Source organism: Hemitrygon akajei, chromosome 18, assembly GCF_048418815.1.
Source record: "Hemitrygon akajei chromosome 18, sHemAka1.3, whole genome shotgun sequence".
In the NCBI taxonomy this organism is placed as follows: domain Eukaryota; kingdom Metazoa; phylum Chordata; class Chondrichthyes; order Myliobatiformes; family Dasyatidae; genus Hemitrygon; species Hemitrygon akajei.
Window position 1 is genome coordinate 67,615,998 of NC_133141.1, and position 9,239 is coordinate 67,625,236.

At 43.7% G+C, this 9,239-nt stretch overlaps 1 long non-coding RNA gene across 1 annotated transcript in view; it reads left to right on the forward strand.

Moving 5' to 3' along the window:
• Positions 1–8,565, forward strand: part of LOC140741623 (uncharacterized) — a 58,495-nt gene extending 49,930 nt beyond the window's left edge. The window contains exons 3-4 of the long non-coding RNA XR_012102102.1: positions 3,550–3,667; positions 8,484–8,565. This is a non-coding gene — a long non-coding RNA (uncharacterized lncRNA). The remainder of the gene's footprint in view (positions 1–3,549; positions 3,668–8,483) is intronic.
• Positions 8,566–9,239: the final 674 nt, after the last annotated feature.

The window sequence follows — 9,239 nt, forward strand, 5'->3', positions numbered from 1 at the left end:
GCCTTTGACAAGGTGCCACACACGAGGCCGTTAAAGAAGATAAGATCCCATCGTATTGTAGGAAAGATACTGGCATGGGTAGAAGATCGGCTGACTGGCAGGAGGCAATGTGTGGGAATTAATGGGGTCTTTTCTGGTTGGCTACAGGTGACTAGTGGTGGTCCACAGTGGTAGTTATTGGGACCACCTCTTTTCACTTACTTGGCAACAATTTGGATGATGGAATTGATGGCATTGTGGCCAAATTTGTAGACAATACAAAGATAAGTGAAGGGGTAGGTAGTGTTGAGGAAGCAGAGAGTTTGCAGAAGAACTTAGAATGGGAGAATGAGCAAAGAAGTGGTAAGTGGAGTATAGTGTAGGGGAGTGTGTGGTCAGGCACTTTATTAGAAGGAATAAAAGTGTAGACTACTTCCTAAACTGGGAGGCAATTCAAAAATCAGAGGTACAAGGTGTCTTGGGAGCCCTTGTGCAGGATTCCCTAAAGGTTAACTTGCAGATTGAGTCAGTGGTAAGAGCGCTAAATGCAATGTTAGCATTCATTTCGAGACGATTAGAACGTAAGAGCAAGAATATAATGCTGAGGTTGTATAAGATATTGGTTAGACTGCGCTTGGAGTATAGTGAGCAGTTTTGGGCCACATATTTACAAAAAGATATGCTGGCATTGGAAAGTATCCAGAGGAGTTCATGAGAATGATTCTGGCATTGAAGGGCTTATTATATGAGAAGGGTTTGATGGCTCTGAGCCTGTACTTGCTAGAGTTTAGAAAAATGAGGGGGGGGGGGGATCTCATTTAAGCCTATTGAATGTTGAAAGGCCTAAATAGAGTGGACATGGAGGGGATGTTTCCTAAGGTGGGTGAGGCTAGGGCCAGAAGGCACAGCCTGAAAATAGAGGAACTTACATTTATAACAGAATTGAGGAGGAATTTCTTTAGCCAGAGGGTGGTGAATCTGTGGAATTCATTGCCATGGACGACTATGGAGACCAAGAATTTTAGTATATTTAAGTGGAGTTTGATAGGTTCTTGATTAGTCGGGTCATCAAAGGTTATGGGAGAAGGGTGGAGAATGGGGTTTAGCAAGATAATAAATCAGCCAGGATAGAATGGTGGAACAGACTCGATAGGCTAAATGGTCTAATTCTACTCCTATGTCTTCTGGTCTTATGGTCTCATTCTGTCATCAAAATTATTGGCATATGATATAGAAAGAAGCGATTCCAACAATGGCCCTGCAGAACACTACTAGTCACAGTCACTGGCAGCCAACCAGAAAAAGCCTGCTTTATTTCCACTCTTTGCCTCCTGCCAATCAGCCAATCACAGACCCGAGCAGGTGGGCCCAATGGCCTAATTCTGCACCTGTTTCTGGTGGTGTTATGGTGGTTTTCCACCAGAATGATTTTTCCTCCCTGTGGACAACACTCCCACCTAAATTTCAAAATTCAAAGTAAATTATTATCAAAGTACATATATGTCACCATATACAACCCTGAGATTGGTTTTCTTTCAGGCATTCACAGTAAATCAAGAAACACAACAGAATCACTGAAAGGCTACATGAAAAATAAACAACCAATGTGTTGCTCTGGATTTCCACCATCTGCAGAATCTCTTGTGTTTATTACTAGGTGCTTAAGAAGAATGTGGTAATGTCTGCCTCAATGACTATCGTCCAGTAGCACTTCCATCCACTGTGATGAAGTATGTTGAGAGGCTGATGATGAAACATGTTAACTCCTGCTAGAGAAGTGATTTGCATCTGCTCTAATTTCCCTACAGGCATACCAGGCCCACAGTAGAAGCCATTTTGTTGGTTCTTCATTCAACCCTGGAATATCTGGACAGCAAAGGTGCATACATCAGGTTGCTCTTTATCGAGTACACCTCTACATTCAATACTATCATCTCCTCAAAACTAATCAACAAGCTTCAAGATCTCGGCCTCAATACCTCCACGATCTCCATCAGTATGACTGTGAGGCTAAGCATTGCTCCAGTGCCATGAACCTGTCCTCAGTGCGGGATCAAAGATAGAGAGGGTCAACAACTTTAAATTCCTCATTGTTATAGTTTCAGAGAATCTGTCCTAGGCCCAGCACGTAAGCGCCATTACTATGAAAGCATGGCAGTGCCTCTACTTCCTTAGGTGTTTGTGAAGATTCGGCGTGAAACTGACAAATTTCTATAGATGTGTGGTGTAGTACAGTGTTTCCCGACCTTTTTCCTGACCAACACCCCCCTAAAGAACTTACATCCTTGCCAAACCCCACTCCCAAAAGCACTTTCATACTTGCCAACATCCCTAGGCACAATATACCGTACTTACCGCCGCCCCCATAGTGTAAAACCATGTCTACCAGATGCTAACATAAGAAAAATAATTCTCCTTGAAAATTTTTATTTATACAGTATCTTTAAACCCAGATTACCAGTGCACTGTAAATCAATGAGCTTGATGGTTTTGGCAAGGGTTGAAATATCTGGTTCAAGTTGTGACAGCAAAAGCCTTAAGTCCCCACACGTAACAATGGCCAAGCAGTTTCTGTTCTCGATATTTATTGCTTATTGATGTATTATTGTTTTTTCTTCTTTATTTTTATATTTGCACAGTCTGTTGTCTTTTTCACCTTGGTTGTTTGTTCATCGTGTTTGGTGCGATCTTTTATTGATTTCTTGGATTTACTGTGTATGCTGATAAGTAAAAGAATATCAAGGTTGTATGTGGTGAATTATATGTACTTTGCTCCAAAACCTGGGCCTCTGTACCTCCCTCTGCAACTGGATCCTGATTCTTAACCAGAAGACCACAATCTGGGTGGATTGGAAATAACATCTCCACCTCACTGACAATCAACACTGGCGCATCTCAGGGATGTGTGCTCAGCCAACTGCTCTACTCTCTCTACACCCATGATTGTGTGACTAGGTATAGCTCAAATGCCTTCCATAACTTTGCTGACAACACAACTATTGTTGGTAGAATTTCAGATGGTGATGAGAGGGCATGCAAGAGCAAGATATATCAGCTAGTCGAGTGGAGTCACAGCAACAACCTTGCACTTAACGTCAGTAAGACCAAAGAACTGATTGTGAATTTCAGAAAGGATCGAAATAAGCTGTAGAGAGTTGTAAACTTAGTCAGCTCCATCACGGGCACTAGCCTCAGCAGTATCCAGGACATCTTCAAGGAGAGATGCCTCAAAGAGGCGGCATCCATTATTAAGGACCCCCATCACCCAGGACATGCCCTGTTTTCAGGGAGGAGGTACAGGAGCTTAAAGGCACACACTCAATGACACAGAATTAGCTTCTTCTCTGCCATCTGATTTCTGAATGGACATCAAACCCATGAACAGTACCTCACTGCTTTTTAAAAGTGTTTATTTTGCACTACTTACTTAATTGAACTATTATATATATATATATATAAAATACAATGTATATATATTGTATTATACTGCTGTCGCAAAGACAACAAATTTCACGCTATATGCCGGTGATATTAAACTTGATTCTGATAATAATTTATTTTGAACTTTAGGTGGAAGTGCTGTCCACAGGGACCTGTCGTTACGGGATAACACCACCAAGTGGGATTGTTGTCCACAGGGAGGAGCTACTATTATGGCCGAACACTACCATAAGACCACAAAACATAGGTGCAGAATTAGGCCATTCAGCCAATTGGCTCCACTCTGCCATTCTAGCATGGTTGATCTATTATCCCTCCTAACCCCATTCTTCTGTATTCTCCTCGTAACCTTTGACACCATTAATAATTAAGAACCCATCAAACTCTGCTTTAAATATAACTAATGCCTTCTTCACCACAGCTGTCTGTGACAACAAATTCCACAGATTCAACCTCCGGAACAAAATGCATAACCATACACTTCCTTGCACTATATTGCATCTGCAACTTCTTTGCCAATTCTAATCTGTCTTAGTCCTTCTGCGGACTCCCCGTTTCCTCAACACGACCTGCCGCTCCCCAAATCTTGGTATCATCTGCAAAATTGGCACCAAAGCCATCAATTCTGTCATCCAAGTCATTGGCATATAACAAAAAAAGGAACTGGTCCTAATGCCAACCCCTGCAAATCACTGCTAGTAACTGGCAGCCAACCAGAAAAGTCCCTCTTTATTCTGACTCTTTACCAGTCAGCCAATCTTCTATCCATGCTAGTATTTTCCTGTAATACCATGGGCTCTTATATTGTTAAGCAGTTCCCTGTGTGGCACCTTGTCAAAGGCTTTCTGAAAATCTAAGTAACCAGCATCCACTGACACTCCTTTGTCTATTTGGCCTGTTATTTCCTCAAAGAATTCTAACAGATTTGTCAGGTAAGATTTTTCCTGAAGGAAAGCATGTCTTTGACCTATTTTATCATGCTTCCAAGTACTCGTGATACCTCATCTTTAACAATGGACTCCAATATCTTCCCAGCCACCGACATTAGACTAACTGGCCTATAATTTCCTTCGCAAACTCGAGGAAATCTGCAGATGCTAGAAATTCAAACAACACACACAAAATGCTGGTGGAACACAGCAGGCCAGGCAGCATCTATAGGGAGAAGCGCTGTCGATGTTTTGGGCCGAGACCCTTCGTCAGGACTAACCGAAAGGAAAGATAGTAAGAGATTTGAAAGTAGTGGGGGGAGGGGCAAATGCGAAATGATAGGAGAAGACCGGAGGTGGTGGGATGAAGCTAAGAGCTGGAAAGGTGATTGGCGAAAGTGATACAGAGCTGGAGAAGGGAAAGGATCATGGGGCGGGAGGCCTCAGGAGAAAGAAAGGAGGGGGGGCGCACCAGAGGGAGATGGAGAACAGGCAAACAACTAAATATGTCAGGGATGGGGTACGAAGGGGAGGAGGGGCATTAACGGAAGTTAGAGAAGTCAATGTTCATGCCATCAGGTTGGAGGCTACCCAGCCGATATATAAGGTGTTGTTCCTCCAACCTGAGTTTGGATTAATTTTGACAATAGAGGAGGCCATGGATAGACATATCAGAATGGGAATGGGACGTAGAATTAAAATGTGTCTACACCTGCCCTTACACTTCCTCCCTCACCACCATTCAGGGCCCCAGACAGTCCTTCCAGGTGAGGCGACACTTCACCTGTGAGTCGGCTGGTGTGGTGTAATGCGTCCGGTGCTCCCGGTGTGGCCTTTTATATATTGGTGAGACCCGACGCAGACTGGGACACCGTTTCGCTGAGCACCTAAGCTCGGCCCGCCAGAAAAAGCAGGATCTCCCAGTGGCCACACATTTTAATTCCACGTCCCATTCCCATTCTGATATGTCTATCCATGGCCTCCTCTATTGTCAAAATGAATCCAAACTTAGGCTGGAGGAACAACACCTTATATACCGGCTGGGTAGCCTCCAACCTGATGGCATGAACATTGACTTCTCTAACTTTCGTTAATGCCCCTCCTCCCCTTCTTACCCCATCCCTGACATATTTGGTTGTTTGCCTGTTCTCCATCTCCCTCTGGTGATCCCCCCCTCCTTTCTTTCTCCTGAGGCCTCCCGTCCCATGATCTTTTCCCTTCTCCAGCTCTGTATCTCTTTCGCCAATCACCTTTCCAGCTCTTAGCTTCATCCCACCCCCTCCAGTCTTCTCCTATCATTTCGCATTTCCCCCTCCCCCACTACTTTCAAATCTCTTACTATCTTTCCTTTCGGTTAGTCCTGACGAAGGGTCTTGGCCCAAAACGTCAACAGCGCTTCTCCCTATAGATGCTGCCTGGCCTGCTGCGTTCCACCAGCACTTTGTGTGTGTTTTTTTATAATTTCCTTCTGTCTCTTTCCTTTCTTGGAGGATGGAGTGACATTTGTAATTTTCCAGTCATGCAGAACCACACCAGGATTAATTGATTCTTGAAAGATCATTACTAATGCCACCACAATTTCTTCAGCTACCTCGTTCAGAACCCTGGGATGTAGTCCATCTGGTCCAGGTGACTTATCTACCTTCAGACCTTTCAGCTTCCCTAGCACTTTCTCCCCAGTAATTGCAACTACATTCACTTCTGCCCCTGCCATTCTTTAATTTCTGGCATACTGCTAATGTCTCCCACAGTGATTCACATTGACGGTTATTATGCTGTTATTGCTTTCTGCTCTATTCCTATTGCTGAGCGGTCACAAGCCCAGTTTTTATTTATATAGGAGGGCCTTCAGTTCACCTTTACATGGACCTCCACAGGGATATGTCCATAGTCCTACTATTTGCTATAGTGTGGTGGCACAAGATCTGCGTGAGTGTGTCCTCTCCCCCAGCCTTAAAGTAGCTCACTATATAGATGATGTGCTATTGCAGAGATCCTCTGTCGAGGAGGTTTCTGAAGCCCTTAATACTTTGATAATATGTGACCAAGGGGATGAGAAATTAACCTCGGTAAAACACAGGGCCCATCCACGATTGTTCATTTCCTGAGACTACAATCGACTAAGCGTGATAGGATAATTCTGGATAAGGTCAGAAATAAAATCCTAGACATAGCACCCTCTATGATAAAACAAGCAGCCCAACACTTTGTTGACCTTTTGAGATACTGGTGATGCCATGTACCCCATTTCGCTATGCTGCTTTGACCCTTTGTACCAGAAGGAAATTTAATTTCGTATGGGGCCCTGAGCAACAATCAGCTTTTGAGGCTGCAAAAAAGGCCATTGCTGCAGCCTTACCCCTGTCTTCCAGTCGAGAGGGTATCCCCTTTGAAATGCAAGTTTTTGTTAGAGATGATGTGGCAGTGTGTCAGAAGTATGGAGCGAGGAATATGCCTCTGAGTTTCTGGTCCCGAAAGCTACCTGATGCTGCCACCAGATACACTGTGTCTGAGAAACAGCTTCATGCCTGTTACTGAGCTTTAGTAGAGACTGAAACACAAAGAGGAGATTCGCTCATCTCCCTCCACCCTGAACTTTCTATTATAGGATGGGTAATCTCTGAACTGATAGGTACCTTAACCTGAAGAAGACTAAGTTTATGACTACTGGCAACACAACCAATTTCGATCCTGATGGAGAGGAAGTGGAAGTGGTTGACAGTTTCAAATTACACCGAAGTGGGAAGCAGTCACGAAAGTCACCCATGAAGGATTTAGAGAAGAACCTTGGGAACAGGAATCCATCTTTACATACAAATATTTGACTTGTGCAGGTGATAGTATTCTCAATGACATTATACGGATGTGAAAGTTGGACGGTAAAAAGGGAGAGGAAGCTTATTGATGCCTTTGAACTGTGATGCTGGAGAAAAATACTACACATCTCGTGGACCTCTCATTAAACAAACTGAATTAGTAAAATACATGAACTGGTTGCTGAGTCCCCTCAGACTACGTCACCCACTCCAGTTACTCCAGCTGAAGTCTTGCCTGCTGAGTGGGGTATTCCCTTTGATTTTCTGACTCCTGTTCAGCATACCTGGTTCACCGATGGCTCTGCGATAAGGAAAAATGGTTGTCGTTGGAAGGTGCTGCCTTTAACCCTCTCACCTGACAAGTTCTGAAGAAGGAAGGTTCTGATGGCTTGAGTCAATATGTAGAGCTTGTGGCAGTGCATACTGTCATGCATGAAAATGAAGAAGCCCATATTTATACTGATTCTTGGGCTGTTGCTAATGGACGCAGTCTGGCTGCCCCAATGAAATCAAAAGTCTTATACTGTTGTGGGACGACCCTCAGTGGGAACGGATTTATGTAGGGACATTTGGAACCAATCATCACATGTTATAATTATAGTTTACCAAGTCAACACCCATTTGAAAGATGATTTGTCAATGACAAGTTTTAACAACGTTGCTGAAAAACTTGTGTTGACACAGCGACATCTAGCCGCCAGCCTCATATCCTGTTATTGTCTTTTGCTCAGTGGATCCCTGAGTCTTCTGGTCATTTAGGGGTGCCGGGTACTGTAGAGTGGAATAGGCAATGGGGGTTATTCCTTCCCACTGACATAGCTAGTACAGTGATAGGGAATTGTGGGCTCTGTTTAGAAATTAAGCAACGACAGCTTTTAAAACAACCCTTGGCTGCTATCCACCGTGGGCATGCACCTGCTAAGATTTGGCAAATAGATTCTGTCAGTCCCCTTCCTTTACAGAGCAATTCCAGTATCCCTTCACTACGGTAGCTGGTCTTTCGAAGGCAATCCCTTCAAAAGCTAATCAGGATGATACTTTTTGGGATTAGAATATTTTGTTTCTGTACACGGTGCTCCATTGAAATTCAATCTGATAATAGTTCACGCTTTATGGGTTCCAGGGTTCAAGAGTGGGCTGTCTCCAATGGTTTACAGTGGGAATTCCATGTCCCTTATTCTCCTTAGGCCAATGGTCTGATTCAACAAATGAATGGCCTATTAAAACAGCAAAAGATGGCACCAGAGGATGAGTTCTCCTGGTCTATCAGCGAAACAGTTTAAATCCTTCTTCTCATGTTTCTATTTTTATTTTCAAGGTGACTGGGGTTCTGTCGGAGACCATGATCTACATCTGCACTCAAACTGCGGTTCTGCATGGTGACATGTTCCCATTCTTGGAGATTGCCGATTGGCTGCGTTTTTGATATCTCCACGATTTCTCGCTGATGTCGCAAATTGAAGCCTTGTAGGGAGCTGGAACATTCAGACAGTGAGTGGGGTTGTCAGAACCCTCCGCTCTCTCTCTCAATGGTGAGTGAGGGTTTACTGTTGAATCTTGAGACGGTGGAATCTTGAAATAAAAGCACCATTACAGGCAGACAGTAACATCGACATAGCGACTGTTCGTCTCCCCTCTCGCTGCGGAAGGAGTGATCTCTCTTGTTATCTGCCTTGTTAGTGAGAGAAAGGTCATGAGGGATGTCAAACTGATGGAGTGAGCAGTTAGTTTTCGATGGACTGTAGACCATGGTCTCTCTTTGGGGTTTTGATGTTGCTTGCATGGTGGGTAGTGGGAATGCTGATGCTTTCTGCTAGAATAAGTGGGAGACGGTTTGATGCTGCTTGTGCATGGGAAGGGGGCAGGGTGTTTGGGGTTCTTACATTTTTTTTTCCTGTGATTCTTTGGGGTTTTCCTTCTGTTTCAAGGATGTCTGCAGAGAGTAAGATTTTCAGGTTGTATATTGTATACATTCTCTGACATTAAATGGAACTATAAAACCATTGAATTTGACTTAGAACCGTGAGCCCTGTAATTTACTATGTAGTATTTTGTGTGGTTTATTTGAGCTCTC